This window comes from Cupressus sempervirens, chromosome 8, assembly GCF_028749045.1.
Source record: "Cupressus sempervirens isolate cs-2001-9-10 chromosome 8, ASM2874904v1, whole genome shotgun sequence".
Taxonomy (NCBI): domain Eukaryota; kingdom Viridiplantae; phylum Streptophyta; class Pinopsida; order Cupressales; family Cupressaceae; genus Cupressus; species Cupressus sempervirens.
Genome location: NC_143125.1, coordinates 355,652,231 through 355,677,304, shown reverse-complemented (window position 1 = coordinate 355,677,304; position 25,074 = coordinate 355,652,231). Strand labels below are relative to the sequence as shown.

The following is a 25,074-nucleotide window of genomic DNA, read 5'->3' as shown; positions in this document are numbered from 1 at the left end:
GAAGGTCAACTAAGTATTCGTTTCTTTTCATTTTATATATTTCTTTATCTCTTTATCAATCTATCTCTCTATCTATACCTCTTTCTATCTGTCTCACTTTAGTATTCATTCTATATGTGTCTTCCTCTTACTACTCCATTTGCAGGTTGCAAACAAATCATCCTTCTTTCACCAATGAGTCATTCCGTTCAAGAAAGACCATGTCTGATGATATCAACACACAAAAAATAGGGAGACAATTGCTAGACTGTGGTCTAACTTAAAAAGAAAAGGTGATGGAAAATGTTATTGTCCTTGCAAAAATTGTAAGGGCTTAAAGACTCAAAGATATCTAATCAAAATAGCTAAGGAACATTGTAGGCAACATGGTCACATTAAAGGGGGAAACGAATATGGTCCATTGGTATATATTTTAATAATTTATAAATTACATAAGACATGATTTGATGATGACACCATGGTCATGGCTAATATAAGGTCATCATTTTCATATAAGTCTATGGACCATGACAATTCAGAGACTGCAGATTTCCAAATGAGGAAACATGGAGGTGTGAATATTGAGGTAGAAGGTAATGATACCATGGAAGAAGACCACGATGGTGAAGATTGTGATGATCAAGATGATGATGATGATGTTGACGCAAAGGTTGATGTACCTATACTTAAGAAGGCACATGAGTCCCTATATGAAGGCTTTAAAAAAACTCTTCTTGCTGCTATATTGTTGTTGGTGAACTTGAAGGTTATGAATGGTTTATCCAATGTAGCAATGACATGTATGTTAAGGTATATCATCTTCTTTCATTATTTTACTCATACTTCCCTTACAATTAACATTGGGTTTGTGTAGCAATTAATATTCTTGAAATTAACAAATTATATTTTTGGTCGTAGGTTGATAGGTGAGAGTTTGTTACCACCATCAAACATTCTACCTCGCTTGTATCGAGAATTATCTCCCATCATGAAAGATATTGGAATGGAGTATCAAACAATACATGCATGTCCGAATGATCATATTATATATCATAAATAACATGAATTTGCAACACAATGCCCTATTTGTCATATTAGTAGATATCAATCAGATTGATTAACAAAAAAGGTGCCTCACAAGGTTCTTTGGAATATTCCCATTATTCCACATCTGCAATGATTATTCAAGTGCAATAGCTTGGCACAATTTATGGATTACCATGCATGCAATAGAAGTTAAGATGACATTATGCGAATGCCTGCAAATGGTTTGGCATTTAAGGAAATAGAGAAAAAATGACCACACTTTAAAGAAGAACCTCGTAATTTCAAGCTTTCATTGGTAGCAACTGGTGTCAATCCTTTTAGAGAGATGAGATCTACTTACTCGGTGTGGCCTATTTTTGTTATCAACAATAACATACCTCCTTTGTTGTCCATAAAGAGAGAGCACATAATGTTGATACTGATTGTTCCAGGTATTTTTTGATTTAATGGTCCTCTATATTAATTTATTATTACTAATCCATCAAAATGGTCATGATAATTATGTAATGTTTTTGTTTATTCAACTACATAAGTACCAAGTTAAAGATATCAATGTATATATTGAACCCCTTGTCGATGAGTTGATGGTGTTATGGAATGGGGTTACTATGTATGACATCTGTAGACCAATAGGACAAAGACAATTTCAATTTCATGCAATGCTTGTATGGACAATACATGATGCCCCTGGGCTAACACATTTTTATGGTATGTTCTCTTCTTAAAACCTCTTTTTTGGTATGTTATAGTGACAACACAAAGTTAACACATTTAATCCAATTATACATGATCTTGTAGGTCTTCAAACAAAGAAAAAATTTCCATGTCCAGTTTGTGGTCCAAAGACGAAATCTTATCATTCAAAAAGTTTAAGAAAGTAGGTGTTCGATGAGAGTAGACAGTTTCTACATAGAAATCATAAGTATCAAATTACTGAAAAATATCTTTTCAATGGGAAAGAAGAGACTACGTCAAAGTCATAGAGAATGACACCTTTGTTGGAATTATGAGTGAAGTAACTAAGAGGGGAGGGGGGTGAATCAGTTACCACAAAAATAATTCTTGATCCCTTAGATGTCTTAAATAACTAGTTACTATTGTCACTCAGTAAACACATCACAAAAATGTTGTAACTTGGTAGATTAACTTGTTACTGATTTTTAGCATTCATAATGATTAGTATGCATGCAAAAGTAAATAACATGAGTATAAGAGACACTAGATTTAACATGGAAACCCAATATGAGAAAAACCACCAAGTAACTAGCTACCAATTTTCACTCTTCTAAAGTGAGCCTTGTTAGGAGCCAACCTTGTTAAAAGTTACAATATACATTGTTAGATGTGACCCTATTAGAGGATTTAATCATCCTGTTAGGAGTGGCCTTGCTAGAAGTTTTTAGAACAATTCAATTGAATTATCACCTTGTTAGAGGATTTACAAAATGGCTATTAAACCAACTCTATTAAGAGATTTGAAATCACTGCTACAATGATTAGAAAGTAACAATGAATTGACCTGAATAAGATGCAACTGAATTTGCTGATTACAAATCTCTATTTTGCACCATTAGATCCACCTTGATCAAATATAGCTTTGTTGCTCCTCAGTGATCTCTGATCATTCTTCAAAATTCACTTTCATAATAATCAATCCTTCTTCACATTCATATCACATCAAATTCATCACACAATTAGAATTCGCAACTTAATCTCTTATATATACCATTCAGATTATCAAGTCGGCTCATTCACACGTTGCATTTACCAATAAACCATACATCAATTGGCTACTAATATTACATTAAACAAATAAAATTTATTTCACAAAATAATGAAATCCAACATTGGTCGACCCTGCTCAGTAAGCACTACTTCCAAAAACAATTTCCTAAGTTAACCATCTTAACTCAGTTAACACTACAAAATCTACAAAATCCTTTGGCTACCAAGTTAACTCGGTAAGAACTAAATTTCCTTTAGTGTCTATGAGAGCTCGGTAAGAACTATATCCTGCACTATTTCCCTTTGATGACCGAGTGAGCTCAATAAGAACTAAATTTCTTTTGCTATCTTTGAAAGCTCGGTAACAATTGTCTGCACAAGGTAAAGCCTAAAAATGCTCGGTAGACACTGTAAACCTTCTTTGCTAGTCTTCTGAGCTTAGTAGATTCTATTTGATGACTAATATGACATTTGTGTAATATCAAAGACAACACTCAATTGAACAATTGTATCCAACAATCTCCCTCTTTGGCATTGATGAAAACACAACATGTCATAGTAGAATGAAATTTGGAAACAAGTTTTTTCTTATAGAATACTTCTCCCTCTTATACAAAACTCCTCAAATACAGTAATCTCGCTCTTTCATAATAATCTCTCCCTCTTACATAAACTCTCTTTTTCTTGCAAATTTTAGAAAGATATAACAATAAAGTCTCCCTCTTTGACAATACATGCCAAAGATAACATAAAGCAAATTAATAGCAATGTACCTTATGTACTGATTCATATGCAATATCTTCATTACTTTGCTGCATCAACTGATAGATCTTCAATTCTGTTTTTGTTGATGCATCACTAAAATTGTATTTTAGTGAGCTTCAGATAGGGGAATGACCCCTAACTTACCTCTTAGATACAATAATGCATCCTTAGGTAAAGGCTTTGTGAATATGTTAGCAATTTGTTCCTTTGTATGGACATATTCCAATCTGATTTCCTTATCCTACACCAATTCTCTAACAAAGTGATACTTTATAGCAATATGCTTGGTTTTTGAATGCATCACTGGATTCTTGGATATGTTAATTGCACTTTTATTGTCACAAAACATAATAACAGGTTCTTTGATTTCTTGCTTCATACCTTCCAATAATTGTTTGAACCAAATAATGTTTGAATAGTTTACTGCTGCTGCAACATATTCAGCCTCTGCTGTGGACTGGGATGTACAATTCTACTTTTTACTTGTCCAAGAAACCAACCTCTTTTCAAGAAAGAAACCTCCTCCACTTGTACTCTTTCTATCATCAACATTCCTTGCACAATTTGCATTAGTGAATACTTTTAAATCCATATTTCCTCCAAGTTTATACCACAATCTGTAATCTTCAGTTCCTTTCAAATATCTCATGATTCTTTTGATTGCTATCATGTGATTTTCTTTTAGTTTTGCTAAGAATCTTGCTACAATTCCTACTGCAAGGGCAATGTCTAGTCTTGTATGTACTACACACTACAACTTTCCAATCATAGATCTATACAATGTCTGATCCACTTCCTTTGATTCATCATTCTTGGTAAGTTTCAATCTAGTACACATAGGAGTCCCAACTGGTTTGTAGTCTTCCATACCAAACTTTTTTAGTATCTCCTTGATGTATTTAGATTGAGTGATGTAGATGCCATTCTTATTCTAATGAATTTGAAGACCAACAAAGAACTTGATCTCACTAAACATTGACATTTCAAATTTCTTGTTCATTTGTTTTCAAAATTCTTTTCAAAGATCATCATTTCCTGTGAACAAAGTATCATCTACAAATATTTCTGTCAAAACAATCTTATTATCTAGTCCTTCCTTTATGTACAAGCTATCATTAGTTCTTTGAAAACCAATCTAAATAAGATAGTTATGCAATCTTTCATACCATGCTCTAGGGGCTTGTTTCAAATCATACAACGCTTTATGCAATTTGTAGACCATGTCCTTCTTGTCTCGATAAACAAAACCTTCAGGTTGTTCAATGTAAACCTCTTCATCCAATATGCCATTGAGAAATGTTGACTTGACATCCATCTAATAAACTTTGAATCCTTTGTATGTAGCATATGCAAGTAAGGTTCTAACACCTTCCAATCTTGTAACAGGAGAAAAAATCTCTCCATAGTCTACACCTTCTTCTTGAGAGTATTGTTTGTATACCAATTTACCTTTGTTCCTTAACACCTTATCATCTTCATCTAACTTGTTTCTAAATACCCACTTAGTTCCAATCACATTTTTGTCTTTAGGCCTAGGTACAAGAGTCCATGTTTTGTTTTTCTCTATCTGTTCTATCTCTTCATTCATAGCTTCAATCCAACTTTCATTTTCTAATGCATCTTTGACATTTCTAGGTTCAAAATCAGCAAGTAAACAAGTGCCTTTCAACTTACTTTTTGTCATTGTTCCTTGAGATTTATCTCCAATGATCTAGTTTGGTGCATGATGCTTCTTGATATACTTTGCCAACATAGGCTCCTTGCCTTTTGAATGACTTGTATTGTTATCCTTTTGTGTTTCAACTTTTGATTCCAGTTTTGGTTGCTCAGACTCGGTAGCTATTGATTTGGTAGCTTCTGTTTGCAACTTGGGTCCTTGCAACTCAGTAGGCATTAGCTCGGTTTGAACTTCCTGTAACTCGATTATAGAAGATTCTAGAGTAGAAGATTTTTGATTTACAAGTGGGCCTGGCACTGTATCAGGTTCAATAAAAACAAATCTCCTATAGTCTTCAAGTTCCCTTTTGCTTTCTTCTTTAGTTCTTTATGCAAACTCATCAACTTTTACATGTGCACTTTCTATGACTTTGTGAGTAGACAAATTCAAACATCTATATGCTTTACTTTTGCAAGAATATCCCAAAAATATTCCTTCATCACCCTTCATATCAAATTTACCTTTTCTAGATTCTTTCAAAATGTAACATTTGCTTCCAAATACTTTTAGGTAACTTACATTGGGTTTGTAGCCATACCATAACTCATAGGGAGTTTTGAATTAGTCCTTTTTTGAACTATACTCGGTTCAAGGTATGAATTGCAGTGCTAATAGCTCCCTTCCAGTATTTGATAGCAATGCTCTTTTCAATCATTAAGGTTCTTGTATAGTCCATGATAGATATGTTCCTTCTTTTAGCTATTCCATTTTGTTTAGGAGTTCCAGGTGCTGAAACTTGTCTTTTGATTCCCCTTTCAATGTAAAAGTTATTGAACTCATGTGAAATGAATTCACCTCCTCTGTCTGACCTTAAACATTTCAGTCTTTTTCTTGTTTCTTTTTCTACTCTAGTCAAATACCATTTTAACTTTTCAAATGCTTCTAATTTCTATCTTAGGTACATGACAATCATCATTCTTGAGTAATCATCAACAAAAAGAATGAAGATTTTTTCACCAGTATAACTTTCAATGCCAATAGGTCCACACAAATCAGTATGCACAATTTCTAAAATTTCTTCAGACTGATAGTTCTTGCTTTTAAAGCTAGTCTTTCCCATATTGCCAATTTGACAATTCTTGCATAGACCAACCTCAGGTTTCTTTATGTTAGGAATGCCTCTTACTTTCCTAAATTTTCTTTTTTTTACCAAGTTATCAATGTTCACATGACATAACCTCCTATTCCGTAACCAACTTTCTTCAACTTGATCAATAAAACATGAACATTCACCAAGTTCAAGATAAAACAAGTTACCTTTTATTTGAGTGCCTAATCTAATCAGCTTACCTTTTCCATCCATTAGTCTTGCTTTTCCATGCATGAATTCCACTTTGAATCCATTATTGAGTAGTTGTGCCACACTCAACAGATTGTGCTTTAGTTCTTCTACCCAATATGCATTATCACATACAAGTTCTTTGGTTAGTGAGATTCTTCCTTTTTCTTTTATGCAATAAGGTTCATTATTTTCAAATCTTACATTGCCACCAGCATAGTCTTTAAAATGTTCAAACTTAGCTTTATCACTAGTCATGTGATGAGAACAACCACTATCTATAATCCATGTATCATTTTTGCTCACATGAAAAATGAGTGTCATTTCTTCATCATTATCAGATTCATCTTTTAGAGCAATGTAAATAATTTCATCTTCTTCTTCATCATCTGAATCGTTAGAATCTTTAGCTATGAAACATGTTTTTTTACCTTTATCCTTGAATGATTTGAAGTCTTTCTTGCTATTGCACTTGTGACCTTTCTTTTCATCCTTGTTTTTCTTATTTGGGCACCTAGCAACAATATGTCCAATTTTTTCACAAGAAAACATATTAGAGGAACCTTACCTTTGTATTTCCCTTTGCCTCTTGAATATTTCCTTGCTAGCAGAGCTTTAACTACCTCAAGATCACTGTCTGAACTCTATTCTGATTCTTCATCACTATCTGATTGAGGATCCTTTATCTTTTTGCCTTTCTCCTTGAGTGAAAGCTTAGCTTCAAATGTTGATTCAATGTCCTTGGTACCTGGAATGTAATTATCATAGTTGTCTAGCTCGAACGCAATCAATCTTCCAACTATGGCCTCTAGATTTATCTTATGATTTGCTTCACATCTTCTTTCTTGAATTGCAAAGACTCTGATTGCATAGACAAGAAGTAGAGTTCTAAGAATTTTAATTATAACTATCTCTTCCTTGATATCTCCTCCGAATGCTTTGATTGCACTAATGCTTTCTTTAACTCTTTCAATATACTTTGCTATGTTTTCATCCTCTCTCATCCTCATCTGATCAAATTGTCCTCTCAAGCTTTCTGCCTTGGCTCTTCTTTCTAGAGAATATGTTTTGTTCTAGAGAACATGCCATACTGTTTCATATTTTGACATACAATACACATCTATTAGTCATGTTAGATATAGTCTTTTAAATAGTCAAGGTAGATACAATGAATTATTTCAATTGAAGGGAACAATACATTTTGGTATGAGATATTTAGGGAATGGTGAATTGATCCTGCAGGAAATTGTGAGTTTTGACTAGGCAGGAGATGCAGGTGATAGGAAGAGGACTTTAGGATATTGCTTTATAATATGACTTTTCTAACAATGTTATGTCGCTTAGTGTAAGTCTAGTTCAACTTTTATGAGTTTTGTTTTAGATAAACTAGTAAATACCAAATGCCTACTTATTTTCTAGACATCAACACAAGGTAATAATTGACATCAACATGAGGTAATGATTCATAGGTTATATATGTGATGTGGTATATTTTAATCTTAGGCCCTTGTTTGTGTGAGGACAACTTAAAGTGTAATGGGGGAAGTTACGAGTCCTGCAATCGGTACTATTTTAGCTTCTTTATCCTATTCATTAATTCCATCAAACTTTAATGTGTGGACAATGTTTTCACTTAATTATGATATATATGTTATATATAATGAATGATTATGGTATGTGATTGCCCATGGTTATCATACTATCATATTTTTATTAATGATATAATGTGTACGGATGCTTGTCTGTTAAGAGGGCCCTTGCAACTTGTGTGGAAGAAGTTAGAGGACACAGACCAAACACAATTGCCAGAAAACTTTGCTGACACTATCTTGGAAGAAATTAACACCTAGAGGATACAAAGGAGTTTTTAAGATGATAATATCATGTTTCATTAACTCCTGTAGTGATTCTTGCATGTTCTTGTATTCTTGTATGTTGATTAATAGTTCAAACATGACTGAGACACTTGTTAGTTAGTTAAGGTCTTTTAGTTTCATAAAGGAACAAGTCACCACCAATGTTAGGGAGGTTTGACATATCTCCCTAGAAGAATTTAAGATGTAACTAAGCCCACTCTCTCAGACTATGTATAAAGTCCAATTTTTCCAACAGTTGGCGGATCAACCAATGCACATGTGATATACTTAATTTCTACCTTGATTTTTGTTTCACTAAGTTGTTACTACAACTATCTACCATGTACTATTTCAGAGGAATAAAGTGAATGACTTGTTGATGTGTTAAGGTTACTCGTGAGTCTGAGGTTACATCTCCTCAAGAAATGACTACTTGAGGCAATGCAATTCTATTGTAGTTAGATTCATTTAATTAAGCAATAATTCTTTTTATTGTTTTCTGTGGAATAACTATTATGTTGAAAATAAATTGATTATCAATTATACTACATGCTCAAAACAACTTTTCCTGGAATCCATATGTAATTAGACAAATGTATGGGTCACCTTTATCTTGGTACCTTAATCATTAATCATTTAGTGGAGGCCTTGTGTTGCTAGGAGCTTTGATTATTTTATGAATATGATATTAAGTGTGGTGGGTACCCTCTATTTTGTGTGTGGATTTAATCATGTTTGTTCTGGTTTAAGTTTGACATATCTAGGTGTGAGGGAGCTAAGCATCAATAGGATAAGGTTAACTTACATGCCTACTCATGGTATAGGTGGGCCAGCATGCTACGACCCCAACATATATTCTCTCCCTCTCCATGGTCTAGATGTAAGGAATGAGACACCTTGATAGATGGGAACCTCATCCATCTTTAGCCACTTATAGTACCAACAATATAGGTCTATGAAATCTCATCTCAAGGTGGTGGTAGACCCACCAAAGACTTAAAGATAAATATCCAAACTAATCACTAACCAGGTTGCCATCGGTGATTACTTTGGATATTTATCTTCCCGTATTTTTTTTAAAAATAAAACATGTTGGTCAAAATTTCCACTAATGCATCGACCAAAATTGGTGGTGTAGACGCTTAAAATCGTCCCTAAAGATTATATTAATTTATTTAATATTGGCCGTGATATTGTAATTATTTATTTATTAATTAATTATATTGATCACATTCTTCTAGTTATTTAATTAAATTAATTAATTTTAAAAATTTCATTCTCCCAAGTATTTAAATTTAATTTAAATACTCCTAGTCCTAATGTGTTAAATTAATTTAACACATGATCCTCCATGCTTCCCCTTTTTAAATAAATTTTATTTATTTAAATTCCCACATCCCATTAATTCTTCTAAACCTATGATTACATTAAATCCTATTTAATTTAATCTTAAGCCTAGCCTACACCCATCATTTTCATCCTCTTAAGCTTACTTCTTCTCTAATCCCACTTAATCATCCTAATCTCCTTCCTAATCCCCCTCATTAACCTAAGTGTGTGCTCACACGTGTGTGAGAAGGCATGCCTACACACTCCCCTTTGCACTCTTGTCTCCCACTCTTCTTCTCAAGTTTGCTCACACATGTGTGAGCAAACTTTGAATATTTGACCATTTGCATGGCTTGCATGTCACCTTATGCGACACCTACATGGATGCCACATCACCAAGCCCTCCCTCAAGCCTATAAATATAAGCCTTGTCTCAAGCATTTGCATCTCTCATCATTGCATTATTATCATGTTGGTTTGAGATTTGAGCTTTCATCATAGTTGAGCTTGCATGCTAGTTTGAACTTTCATAGTAGCTTTTATGGTAGTTTTCATGGTGATTTCTAGATGCATACTAACCATTTGATAGCTAGTTTAGCTTTTCATTTACATTATTAGTTTAGTTTACTTATGCATTTACATTTCCTTTGCATTTACATGTTAGTGTAGCTTGCATACTTACTTAGTTTCCTTGGTTGCATTTCATTTTCATCCTTGAATGCCTTTAAGTATGGTTTTCACCATAGCCATTTCTTGAGGTTTTCTTCATCACATGTAGCTTAGGTTCATATTTCATCATCACTTACATTTGCACATCCGCATTCAAGAGATTCACTACCTTGTTGTGTTTGGAAGAGTACACCAAACATACCTCACATCCTTACACACCAACAAGGCCTCTCATGGGTGCCTTTGTTGAGTTGTAGAGGTGGCTTGAGGGCTTGATTACTTGGCTACTTTGAGTTGCAAAACTCAAGTAAGCATTAGTTAAGGTTTCTTTCATTTTGATGAGTACTTGTTGCATGTTTTGATTTGAACTAATGTTTGCTTGTTTATTTATGCTCCCAACAAGTCATTTCTTCTAGCACACATTTTGGCACACCTGGTGGGACCCACGTCCTTGATGTCATCTCAAAAATTTGGAAACAAAACCTTGTTTAGTCATAGAAATCTTTGCTCTGTCATCTCTGTGAGCTACAACATCGTCTGCGCTGATTAGTGCCTACGCAGACTAACGTCTCCGCTTACTAGCATCTCCACCGCAGCTTAAACCTCTCACCTTTGCCACAAGAAACCTTATTTTAGCATCTATGTAGGAAAACATTATGTCGTCTAGGTTTCCACATTGTCATCTGTGAAGTTTTCTTTGTCATCTGCGAATACTAGTCTATCGTCTACGTATTGCATGAGTCCTAGTTTGTCGTCTGCAACTTCAGCATCTCTGTATTTTACATTGTCATCTACGTCTGACATAGTGTGATGTCACCACAAACCATACTGAATTTTTCTCTGTCATCTGTGAGGTTTGTCATCTGTGAGTTCTAGCATCTCCGTAGTTCGTGGTCTGCGAGTTCTAGCATCTGTGCCTGCAGTTTGTTGTCTATGCCTATAGACAGAGTTGCCTACGTTTTTAAATTATTTTTACTAACTGGTGACTTGCAGGTTTTTACTAACGATTTTTCATGCAGAGAGTTAACCTTGAAAACTTAAAAAATAAAACTAATAATGATTTTCATCACTAAGAAAATTTGAAATGATTTTTATCACTTAGACTCAAAAGTTAATGAACTTGTATGGCTTAATCACTTTTAGTTGAATGGATGAATGTTAGCATAACAAACATTTGTATTTGGTACTTAAAATTGACATGAATGTTAGGGTAGCTAAAATTTGGACTTGGTGCTTAAAATTGACATGAATGCTTAGGGTAGTAACAACATTTAGATTTGGTGCATAAAAAGAGCTCACACTATCTTGAATGCCTTAAGGGACAATGGACATGTATGCCTAGGCTAGAGAACATTTGGAATTGGTGCTTAAAATTGACATGTATGCCTAGGCTAGAACACATTTAGATTTGGTGCTTAAAATAAAGTCACACACTCTTGAATTCCTTAAAGTAAATTGACTTTATTTTTAGCATTTTATTTCCACGCACTCACTTTACTTTTTTGTTGACGAATCCACATTTTTAATTTACATTGGCACCATTTTAAGTTGGAAAGAACCTTGCATGTTTTAATCATGAGTGTCTTCAAGTAGATAGAAAACTTAAAGCTTCATTGGGAAAGAACAAGTGTCTTTTAAACCTCAAGGCCACTTACGTATTCTCTCCCCTCGCGCCTTTGGGTGATCTTGGGTGCACAAGAAATAAGTGGTCTTATTTTTCTTTTTAGGAGGCCTGTTTGGGAATTTCATCATCCCTTGGGATACCTCCACTCCAGTGTTCTGGCAGAGTATAAATAGTGGGAGGTGAATCGAAAGACACCTTTCTTGGAAGCAAAATATTGTCACTCTTGGCTAAGCCCCAAAGAACTTTATACCTTTGGAAAGTGAAGGAGGAGATTTGGGTTACTGTCTCCCCCAAGCTGCGTGGTAGTATTTTCTTTCATCTACAGATTTGGGCCTCATGTACCTTGCGTATATTGAGGATGCCCCTTAGATAAGCCTTGTTCATCCTAGTGGCAGCCCTATTAGGATTGTTGACATGTTTAGTGTGCTTGTTCAAATATTCAAAACCTAAGCCAAACATCAAACAAGTTCTAAAACGAGTGAAATTGTGAGGTAACCTTTCATTGAGTGAAACAGTGGTAAGTGAGGTCTTCTTGACTCATGGTTATTTTTATTAGTCTTACATTGAAATTGGTTGAGTCTAGTTACATCTTGTTGCAAAATTTTTTGGGTGCTTGAAATTTGGGTCTTGTTTTATTCCTGCCATGACCAATAAAGTCAACCAAGTCAAGCATAAGAAAGTGAAATTGCCTAAACCACCTATCTACAAGGAAAGGAAGAACCTAGCACGTGGTGACAAACAATTCTGATATGCTATCAAAGACATCTAAAAGGAAGAAGCTAGACAAGACTGTTATGATAGAATTGAATACAATGGAAAACTTTGAAATTGGTCTACCTTCCCAGGAGTGAACCCAAGGTTTTTATTTCCAGTGAACGAGGATTGAGTTAACCACATAAGTGACCATAATATCTTCCATTTTCTATATCTACCTCCATTTTCAAAACTCCTACTCTTCCTTTTTCAAATTTTCTTCTAGAGAGCTTAAACCTTAAAACATCTATTGAAATTGTGACGCTAGAACTTTTATCCATAAGCAAACATTTATCCTAATTACACTTACTTATTTGGGATCACAAGTCCATCTCCAAATAGTGAGTAATCAATTTGGTGTCCTATCTTGCCAAAAAGATCACTTGACTATCTTTGGTAGGAGAAAGATACTATTATCCTCTAATCAAACTTTGTTTGCTAAACCAAGGTCTTTTGTCCACACTTGGGTAGTTGACCCTTTAATCACATAAAGTTAATAGCTCTCATCCTCATTTTCTTTTTCTTCAATAATATTCCACCCATTAGTTGGTCACTATTGCATGGTACACACATGATTAGGAAGGTTCACATTTAATCCCATGTCATGTTTGTGGGAATCAGAGATGGAGAATCCATTTCCTCCACACACAACTTTATTAGGGAGCACAATTCCCTCTAGTTTGAACCTTGGTATGCCTAACTCAACATTCGTGCAAGAACCAAAAGATCCCTTCCGTAACACAACTTTGGGGGGTAATGATGAAGAAGTATACCAAGATGAAGATTCTATTGACCCCAATGATGTACCTAGTGATGTTAGGACATTCCTTGTGGATCCCTACAATTTGGAAATGATGGAGAAATCCATTAGGGCCAACAAGACCAAGATATTCCTAAATTTGGTCAAGGATGGTGTTAATGTTCCCACAAGCTTGAATCAGAGCACCTTTTTTAGACAAATTACAAAAGGTGGTGCACCCATATTTCCCACTTCAAACACAACTCCAACATCTAGCAAGGGGAAAGAAACCATGGTAACAACTAGTGCTATGCCTACATCTAGCACTTCAACACAACCAACATTTGAATTGAGTGCAGAACATATTCAAAAAATCATTAGTGCTATGCCCGATGCTACCTCACATGCTAGTATTCCACAATCCACCTTGATAGGTACCACTATGGGATGCTTAAACATTGGGAAAGTGCCTACTCAACCAATGGCAATACCAACACAACCAATACACTCATCTTATTTGCAAATGCCAACAAGTATGGTAAAGACATTCGTGCCAATTCCAACAACTGCATATCAATACATTGGCCAAAGTGGAGTACTTCTAGCCCCTCACACTACATTTGGGACTCCCTACAATTTAGGAGGTGGATTTATGAACTCCCAACAATCACAAGTGCAACCCAATCAAGATTTGGCTCAACAATTCCAAGAATTGCAAAATTTGGTCCTTAACATGAACAACAAAGGGGTGAAGGATTTCTCTTTTGAGGAAATTTGTCCCTTTCCATTTGATAAATCCATCAATATGGTATCATTTCCACCCGGTTTTGAAATTCCTAAATTTGACAAGTATACAGGAGAGACATGCCCCATCACACATCTCAAGGATTTTTCCATTATGTGCCAAGAAGTAGCCTATAGTGACGATTATCTTAAGAGACTCTTTGCACGAAGTTTTGGAGGCCTCGCACTAGAATGGTTAATGAATTTACCTAAGGGCTCCTTTGCTTCCTTCAATGATTCGAAAAGAAAGTTTATAGCACAATATTCTTACAACATTGAACATCATGCCTCATCGAGTGATTTGTGCAACACAAAGCAATGAAACAGTGAAACATTTGCCAACTTTCTACAATGGTGGAGAAATCTTGCTAATCGCATGCCCTACAAAATTGAGGATTCCTAGCTTGTGGATATATTTATCAAGAACTTGATACCTGAAATGTCTTTCCATAATAAGATGGCTAGCCTCGAAGACTTTGCCACTTTAGTCAAGAAGGACAAGAATATTGAAAATGGACTTTTGGAAAAAGGTACCATTAAACATTATAATTCATCATCCTCACACAATGAGGCAAACAACAATAGCACACCCAAATTCTGGTCCAAGAACAAAGGTGTCATGCACGATGGTGTCACTAATGTCAAAAATCTTCAAGGAGGGAACAACAACAACTATTGTAACTGAAACAACAACAATTCAAACAATGACAATCAGCAATCTCGCAATCAAACACAATTTTCCCCCCGCAACAACACTCATTACAACTGTGACTATGATCATAACAGAAAGTTCACTAACTTTCATGAACCTTTGGAGGCCATATTTCAAAAACTGGTGGATCACAATTTGATGGTATTTCCCAACACCCTTCCTTTTGATGAAAATCAACAAATATCCAAGTGGTATAGGGAAAATGAATATTGCAAATACCACTGCATCAAAGGACATGACACAAACAAGTGTATCAAGCTCAAGATCTTGATTCAAAATCTTGTTGATGATGGGGAAATTGAGGTAGAAGGAGGTCCAACCTCTAAAAATTCTAAATTGAAAATATTCCAAAAGCCATTTCCCAATCACAACAATGATAACCACAATACCAACAATGTGAATCAAGCTTCCACATCAAATGCCTTACCTTATGATTATTCTACTAACCACATATTAGGATTTGACTCCTTGTGTGGTAAGATAGAAACCAATGATATATGTGGTTTTGACTCCATGTGTGGTCACATTGAAGAGGTAGACACTCATGTGAATACCCTTGTCTTACAAGCAGTCAATTGTGATGCAACCACTTGACAAAGAAGAATCACTTTGCAAGTCGCCACTCCTAACAACACTAATATGAAAATTCCATGTGTTTGGTGCACCATCCACTTCACAAAGGCCTGCTTCTCGCTATGATGTGTTATCCCAGTTAGGTAAGACCCCTACACAAATATCCATTCTTGAGCTCCTTACCACATAACCCATCCACAAAGAGATCTTGGAGAAGGCTCTTTTAGAGTCTCATGTTCCTAAAAATATTAATGTGTCCCAATTCACCACCATGATTGGAAACCTTTCCACCCAACAACACCTTGTCTTCATAGATAAAGATTTCCAAGGTCCTGATCCCCACCATAATTTGTCGCTCCACATTGAAGTCCTTATACAACAACATAAGATTAAAAGAGTCCTTATAGACAATGGATCTGGTTTGAATCTATGTACATTGAAGATGATTCATTTCTTGGGACTTCTAGAAGATCTCCTAGATTTCAATAAGAGGATAAAAATTGAAGCCTATGATGAGAGGGAAAGATAATCAAAAGGAGTTATCATGTTACCACTAAAGGTTGGACTAGCCATCATAAATACCGAATACCATGTCCTAGACTTGGATTTTCCATATAACATCTTGCTTGGTTGACCTTGGATACATACACTAAAGGCTATCCCATCTACTTATCATCAATGCTTGAAATTCTCTCACTAAGGAAGAGAGGTCACAATCCCAGGGGATCCTACTCCTTTTGCATTTTGTAAAAGATTGGAAGGTGCACCAGAAATTTTTTGTCCAATTAGTGAGTTTTCCAAAGTTATACCTAAGCCTCTCACCATAATAGAATCACCTTCCACAACAGTGCTAGAGTTAGCCAATAATGATTCCAATTCCTACAAAGGAAAAGAGAAGGTGGGAGATACTAAGGTCAATATTATAGGGAAGAAGGTTACTTTTACTGATTTAGGAATGGGAAAGTATAAGTTTAAAAATGCCCTGTGTGTTGGACAACTACCACTCTCCCCTCATTCCTTTGGAAAACCTTCACAATTGCCACCTCCTACCAACAAAGAGATTGTGCATATTAACAAGACAAAATTTTAACATTGGGGTTCACTTAGTGATGAGCATATGGAATCTGATATTTTAGATTGGCTATACTATGATGGAAAAGATGAACCTATGGAGTTCCCCAAAGATAAGTATGTTAAGGCCCCTCCCATTATCAAAAACATGGGACATCATGGTACTGACTTTGGACCTAAAGAAGATGGAATGAGACAACCCTTAGAAGCTAATAGCTATCCTAAAGGACATGGTTTTGGCTCCATTAAACCTAAGGTATCCTTTGCTGACAACTATTGTACGGTTGAACCTGATTCTGAGATTGAAGAGGAGGAATTCTTCGAAGTGCCTTTCCAATACATTGAGGATGACCTAGATAACTATGTCCATGCCATTACCATAGATGACCTTTCATCCATTGACCTAACTCTCACCAGCCTCGACATGATAGACTAGGACCTTCAAAATACACCACCAGCTCTCGATATCTGTAAGTTTGATGAAGCCGTGATGGCACTCTTTGGCCTTAAGAATCTCTGAGATTACAAACATGAGATCCAATACAATGAGGAAGCCTAATTTGGTAGCCAAGTCAACTCTCTTAGTTGCAAAAGTGAAAAAGAAAAAGAAAATGGAAAAATAAAAGAAACATCCTCTAGTGAAAACTCTTCTGGGGCACTTTTGGATGAAGAAAAAGATAAAATAAAGGATGCATCTTCTGGTGAAAACCTCTTAGAGGCACCAGAAGAGGGAGAGATTGACTTGCCATTTAGATCTTTACCACTAGAAAAGTCATTTATTTTAAATAAAGACACAATTCTAGTAAATTTGGGAACAAAGGATAATCCACAAATCACCTACATTGCTGCTACCTTAAGTCTTGAAGAACAAAAAGCCATGACTAAATTATTGAAAAAGGGAAAAATCAATTTTGCATGGACATACAAAGATATGCCAGGTTTAGACATAGATTTGGTTGTGCATCATTTGGCAGTAGACCCCAAGATTAAACTAGTGAAGCAAAAATTGTGCAAGATGCATCCTAAGGTAACACTTTTAGTCAAAACAAAGTTACAAAAAATGTTAGAGGCAAAGTTCATCCACCCTATTGATTATCCTGAGTGGGTCTCCAACATTGTTCCTATAGGGAAAGCATTGGGGGCATCTGTGTTTGCTCAGACTTTTGAGATTTAAATCTTGCATGTCCTAAGGATGATTTTCCACTTCCTAACATAGACATCATAGTCAATTTGACCGCTGGACATGAGATGTTGTCTTTGATGGATGGTTTTTTTGGTTACAATAAAATCAAAATTGCAGAAGAAGATCAACATAAAATGACATTTACCACCCCATGGGGAACCTTTTGTTATCAAGTCATGCCTTTTGGCTTGAAAAATGCTAGCACCACTTATCAATGTGCAATGACCACCATATTTCACGATCTTCTACATGTCATAATGGAAGACTATGTTGATGACATTCTAGGAAAATCAAAGACATGTGAGTCCCACATTGATTTTCTCACCACCATTTTTGAAAGGTTGGAGAAATATAGTGTGCCTTAATCCAAAGAAATGTGTATTTGGGATCAAATCAGGCAAACTATTAGGCTACATTGTGTCAAGAAGAGGTATTGAGGTAGATTCTACAAAAGTGAAAGCCATCATGGATATGCCTCCACCCACAACATTGAAACAACTCCGTAGTTTTCAAGGAAAGTTACAATCCATTAGGAGATTTGTGTCACAATTAGCAAATAAGGTCCATCCACTTCAGCATTTTCTTTGCAAGGGAAACAAGTTTCAATGGGATTGTCTATGCCAAAAAGCATTTGAACAAATTAAGACATATTTGGCTAATCCTCCAGTCCTCGTCCCTCCAATTGTAGGACAAGCATTGATTCTATACATTTTAGCTACTTCAGTTGCCCTGGGAGCACTTTTGGCACAATTAGATGACAATGGGAATGAGCGAGCTATATATTACCTCAGTCGAACACTAATTGGCTATGATTTGAACTAAACTACTATTGAGCGAGTTTGTTTGGCTGTAGTCTTTTGCACGCAGAAGTTACACCATTATATGCTTAATCATTCTACATACCTCATTGCCAAGATAGATCCACTCAAATATTTGCTATCAAAAGTCGCTCTCATTGGTCAAGCAGCAAAATGGGTTTTGATTTTAAGTGAATTCGACATTGTTTATAAGGATCGTAAGGCCATTAAAGGACAAGTAATTGTAGATCAGCTTGTTGAAGCTCCTCTTCAAAGTGACCATCCCATTGTAGCAAATTTTCCAGATGACACAATTATGACTATAGCCCCTAATACACCATGGAAGCTATTTTTTGATGGATCCTTTACAAAAAAGGGATTGAGGGTAGAATTTTTTTTGTGACACCACAAGGGTATCTCATTCCTAAGTCTTATAAAATCTCATTCCCTTGCACAAACAATATAGCTAAGTATGAAGGTTTAGTCATAGGACTACGTCAAGCTATTAGATGGAATATCAAAAACCTTCTTGTCTTTGGAGTCTCACAGTTGGTCATTAAACAAGTCACATATGAATATCACACCAAGGATGAGAAATTGTTGTCCTATTGCAAGCTAGTGGAGGATCTTAAGCAGAACTTTACAGAGATTATTTTTCAACTGATACCAAGGGCTAATAATAAAGCAGCAGATGCCATGGCAACTATAGCCTCCATGATTGCCATGCCAGAATATAGTCCTAAATGTCAGTTTCTTGTTGACAATCTTTCTACTCTTGCTTATGAGCAAATGGATTCAGAGATGGTGTGTGAGATTGTCGGTCCTGAGTCTCCATGGTACGTTGACATTTTTGCCTATTTATGTCACAAAACCATTCCCATAACCCTCACCCCAAATTAGAGAAAAACCTTCATCCGTCGCACAACCCGATACAACATCCTAAGTGACACACTTTTTCAAAAACATTTTGATGGAACCCTCCTTTGATGTCTCAATTTAGATGAAGCTAGAACGAAATTAGAAGAGGTTCACCAAGGGATTTGTGGTGCCCATTCTAGTGGCCTTATGTTAGCAAAAATTCTTCTTAGGATAGGTTACCATTGGACCACTATGGAAGCAGATGCATATCATTTTGTGAAGAGTTGTGTTCCTTGTCAGCAACATGGTAATTTGATACATACTCCTACCCGAAACCTCTAGCCCACCATCACTCCATGACCCTTTTCCCACTAGGGATTTGATCTTGTTGGTCAAGTATACCCAAATTCCTCTAGTGGTCATAAGTATATTATTTCCACTACTGAGTACTTCACAAAGTGGGTCGAGGCTATTCCATTAACTTACATCACCAAAAAATAGATTTCGAAGTTCATCTTGAACTACATTATTTGTCATTTCGGCATACCTCAAGATATCGTGACTGATAATGGAACCCCTTTCAAAAATCAAGAAGTTGCCACATTATGTAGGAAATTTTGAATCACCCAACATTTTTCTACTAGATACTACTCCCAAGGCAATGGCCAAGCTGAAGCTACCAATAAAACCATTTTGAAAATCCTAAAGAAAATCGTTGATGCAGTTGGCCATGATTGGCACCTCCAAATTGCTCTCGCCCTTTGGGCCTACCGCACCTCCATCCATACCCCCACAAGAGCCACCCCATTTCCCCCTGTTTATGGTTTTGAGGCTGTCTTACCCATCAAAATTGAGCTCCCTTCCCTTAAAATCTCTCTCAAGAATCTGATGTTTGAAGAAGAATACAGAGTTGCTCGCTTGCAAGGGTTGCAACTTCTTGATGAGAGACACCTTAATGCTCTAAACCACCTCTGCATGTATCAAAATTTCCTTTAGCTTTAGTATCATAAGAAAGTCAAGCCACGAGAGTTTGAAGTGGGTGACTTAGTTTTGCAGTATAATATGAGGAACCTCTAGAACCGTGAAAAGAAAGGAAAGTTTGAGGCAAATTGGCTAGGTCTATTTATCATTATAGCCAAATATGGTTCTGGGGCATATCAGATTGCTAGTCTAGAGGGAAATCCGCTCCTTGAGCCTATAAATATCCAACATCTCAAGCGGTTCTATGCTTGAGCCTTTGTAGTTCCTGTACAGTGTTTATCATCTTGCAAAAATCCAAAAAAATCAGAAAATAAAAAAAAATTCAAAAAAAATTCAAAAAATGTTTCTAAAGAAAAATCTAAAAAGAAAAAAATATTCCTGAAAAAAGTATTGTTGATCCATTGTCTATAAGGCTCATTTTGCTTCACTCCATCCCACCATTCCATTTCCCTTGTGCAATGTCTTATCTAGCTTTTTGCTTTTCATGCATCCAATAAAAGACCTCTTGTCTGCGAGGCTTTGCTTCACCTCCATATTTTGAAATACCTCTAGTCTGCCAGGCAATTTTTCCTTGAGTGTTGTTCTAATCCCATCACACTAAGCTTTTTCACAATAGTGACCACACTTAGACTTACACAAAAATCACCATTTGAGACTTAATGATTCGAGAAACTTGTCTGCTTCACAACCCTTATCGAAACCAAACACACAATTTTATGATCATTGACATCCAACTTGACACATTATTATAGGATGAATCCTTCCTATAGGCAACATTGTGACATTCACTTCTAGACCTAAGGTTCTTGGCAGGAACTATGGATTGAATGACTACTTGGTCATAAGGTCTCTTTTTGGTTTATTTTATTTTTGTGCATTAGTGAAAGCCTTTTATGGTGCACCTTGATCCTCTATATTTTGGTCTTACTTGAAGGGGCTCTCATTGATTACATGTGTTGTTTGTGGTATGATCTATTTTTTGAGGCTTTATTTCATATGTGTTAGTTTTAGGTTATGTTAATGCTTTGCGCAATGGGGGCAACGGGTTAGCACACTTTCCACCAAAGATCCCTAAAAAGACTTTGGGTGTGCTCGGACCTCTCCATGGCATATATGACATTTGATCCATCATGATTATGTAAACTACACCTATCATCCTAAAGTCTCTATGGTTTTGTGTGTCTAGTCTACACAAAAGAGTCATGCCATTTATGCTTCTATAGCATATAATGCATAAACTCATTTGCAAAATCAATTTAAGGTGTGCTCTCCATATAAACACAACAAAATCTCTTGATATCATGTAGTTAGGTTTCATGTATCTCAGGTTTTCATTCGAGTCGTGCTTGAGACAAGGTTCTATTTATTTCCCCCCCTCCTATGCTATGCTACTAGGTTTCTATGAGTGACAGTTTGGATAGATATTCATTTTAGGTTGCACTTTCATTAGGTTGGATTCATTAGTTCATTAGTTCATTAGGTTACATTCATTTTAGTTTATATTTATTAGTGTTCCTTGTTCATTTTATTAGATTGCATTGTTCGTTCATTCCATTAATTACATACATCCATTTTAGTCATCACATCTAGGGGAATATACATCATAATCACATCTCACATATATATCATGCATCCATACATGAAAAATAAAACAATGCATACATCTCATAATCTCCCACAAATCTGCATCACACACATGTTACCCACCATATACATATCGTTTAGAAACATCACATAGCATCACATCCTGCATCACAAATGTCAGTATCCACATCATAAATATCATATGCATCACATAAGTCCATACACATATAGAGCCATCGAATCATGTCATGTATATATCAAAAAATCCTGTCTGTACAATCCATATACAAATCATGTAGAATCATATAGTACAAATACATCATCAAAAACTCACTGCATTTGCACATATTTGTCAAAAAACTGATCACTATACAAAAACAAGCCATTGGGTGTAAGGGCCCAACCCCCCCTATATCTCCCCCTCGAGGAAGTCTCTACTATCCTATGAACTGCTCTGATTTGGCTCTACCCCCTGAAATCCATGAGCTAGACCCCCTCTCAAGATTTGGCTATCGATGATCGACAAGCACAACCTCAATATAAAGCGATCTATAATAGGCTGCCTCTCGTATGGCCCATGCCTTTGCTCGGCTGGCTGCGATGGCCTCCTACATGACTGTGATGGCTGCCCCAGGCTATAGCATCTATCCTGCTATGTCCCTCTACCTATATTATCTGTACAGCTGCACTTGATGGGTAGCTCACTCGACTTGTAACATGGCTACCTCCCCTTAGAGTCTCTCCAACTCTGCCAACTCCTCTACATCTGCATAGATCTCCATCCCTACAAACTCTCTCGCATCCACCTATGCCTGTAGGGCTACTAAGGCCTCCTGTACACTGTCTCCTCTGGCCCTCTACACCTGCAGCTCTGCCTATATGACCGCCATGGCCTGCTCTAGGTTGTCTACTCGTGCCTACTGCACCTATGCTACCCCCTGTAACTAGGCTGCCTCTACACAAAGGCTATCTCGCTTAGCCCTCACCATATTTGAGTTCTTTGTTGGCCCCTATCTCTGTCCCCCTACTAGCACCTATACCTATACTTGTACCTGTGGCCCCTGTCCTGGTGCCTATACTGGTACTGGCCCTAGCCCTCTCCTCGCTCAGGCTCTGCGCCCTTACGGTCCCTCTATGCCCCCTGTTCCAGTGGTGGCATCATAGCTGCCTGCCCACCATCCTCTACTCCATCCCCCTCCCCTTGTGCCTACTCTGCCGGTGGTGGTGCCCTAGGCACTGTTAGTCTCATGGGTTGATGAGAAATCCACCACTATGCATATGCCAGTGTCACACCTGCATCCCCCCTGTCCTATACATGTACCCACGACACTGTTGGCATAGATACCCATGATATGGGAGCCAACCGAAGGTTAGTCTCATGCCCTCAAAGTCGACCATACTTTCGAGAAACCACATGATATAGGAATATGTCTGGTATCGCATCCTGTGTCCTCCCAAATTGTTGTCGCACCTAAGAAGGCATGTAACCCATGATCACGTGCACGGAACAACCAATGATCTAGTAGTTAGTCTGTGTGTACGGGAGGTACATTTGATCCTCCGTGTCATCCTCTCTACCTGATACTAGTGTTATCCCCCACAACTCTACCCCATCATATGGAGTCCACTCAAACATAATGATCTCATCAATACATTGGTGCCAAAATCCCACTGACTCTATGGCTATATACTGGATCGAAGGTCGGTATCTATAGGTGAATGGCTCGCCAAGCTGCCTAGTCTATTGCCGGGTGATGGGCCATGTGACTCTGTTGTGCTCCCATGACCACACCATCAACAATGTCAATCTTGGTCCCACAGTCTACAGTGTATGATAGGCACACATGTGCAAATCATGGTATAACTTTGCTAGGATCATCTGTCCCTAGCAATAAACCTCTCCGTCCTCCTGTAGTAGGGTGCTCAGAACTCGCGCCCAGTCGATTGGCCACCCATGTCCTACGTGATTAGGTAGCATCTGCCATATGAGGGAGGCCAGATATACTACTAGCCTCGGTAATTTATGCTCTAGAGCTCCCCTCCAAGATAGCCACGATCGTTGGATCGATAGTCTCTGTTGCCGTCTGTCGAAGCACTCTCTTAGAAATGGGTCTGACCCCTCTAGTACATACTCTGGGTATGCCCCCTGAATGGGCACTCGCAGGATCTGCCACACATCTAGAAGTGTGACTGTAGCCTCCCCTGTCGACAGATGGAAGCTCCCCATGGGCTTGTGCCATCGCTTTATCAACGCTGATAGTTGTGTTGAGTGGGCCCTTAGCTCTGGCCACTCGTCTGCATCAATCAGTCACTCCTATATCACCATAGTCAAAGGATAATACTTCCTCAACCTGAACACCACCGTGTCCTCTTGCAACATAGACATGCAGAGAGTTAGTCCTTCTAGTCTATGTCATCCCCAAAATGGGGCGTCTTCCCTTGTCTTCTACTAATTTGTCCCAATTGATGGGGCCGCCAATTAGCACAGACACCGATAAGTGAAGATGTTGATCAATAAAAACATCGATTTGCGCAGACACTAATTAACGCAAATGTTGATCAGCATAGACGACAGATCTTTTATCGTCTATGGAGACAACGACCTGTGGTTTGTCATCTCTGCTCGCCCTATCCCTCCTCTTTTGGCCATAAAGATGATAGGATGAAACCTATCGTCTGCACAGAGTCCCATCCCTTTTCTAGCGTTTGCGTAGATGACAAGATCAATTCTGTCATCTCTGCAAACACCATTGCCACCACATTGTCGTCTGCACAGACGACAGGGTGTAGACTATCATCTTCGCCCTGACAATATTTTACCTCATTTATTGTGCAATAAATAACCTTAACCTAGCCTAGTCTACCAAAAACACAAAGAGGATTAGATGACTTACCGATGGGTCCATCTCGACTGCTCGCTAGTACTTCTGAACATGCTCACCAAGCTGCAATCAATCAATGGGGTCCATATTTGCTCTGGATACTCTACTTTTGAGGTGTGACAATGACCCTCTTTGGGCCCCTCAAAGGCTTATATAGGCCCCCCGTGG

General features: G+C 37.1%; 1 pseudogene; it reads right to left on the bottom strand.

Annotated features, from left to right (window-relative positions):
- The window catches only part of LOC149542805 (aspartyl protease family protein 2-like), a 29,482-nt pseudogene extending 5,218 nt beyond the window's left edge, over positions 1 to 24,264 (bottom strand).
- Positions 24,265 to 25,074: the final 810 nt, after the last annotated feature.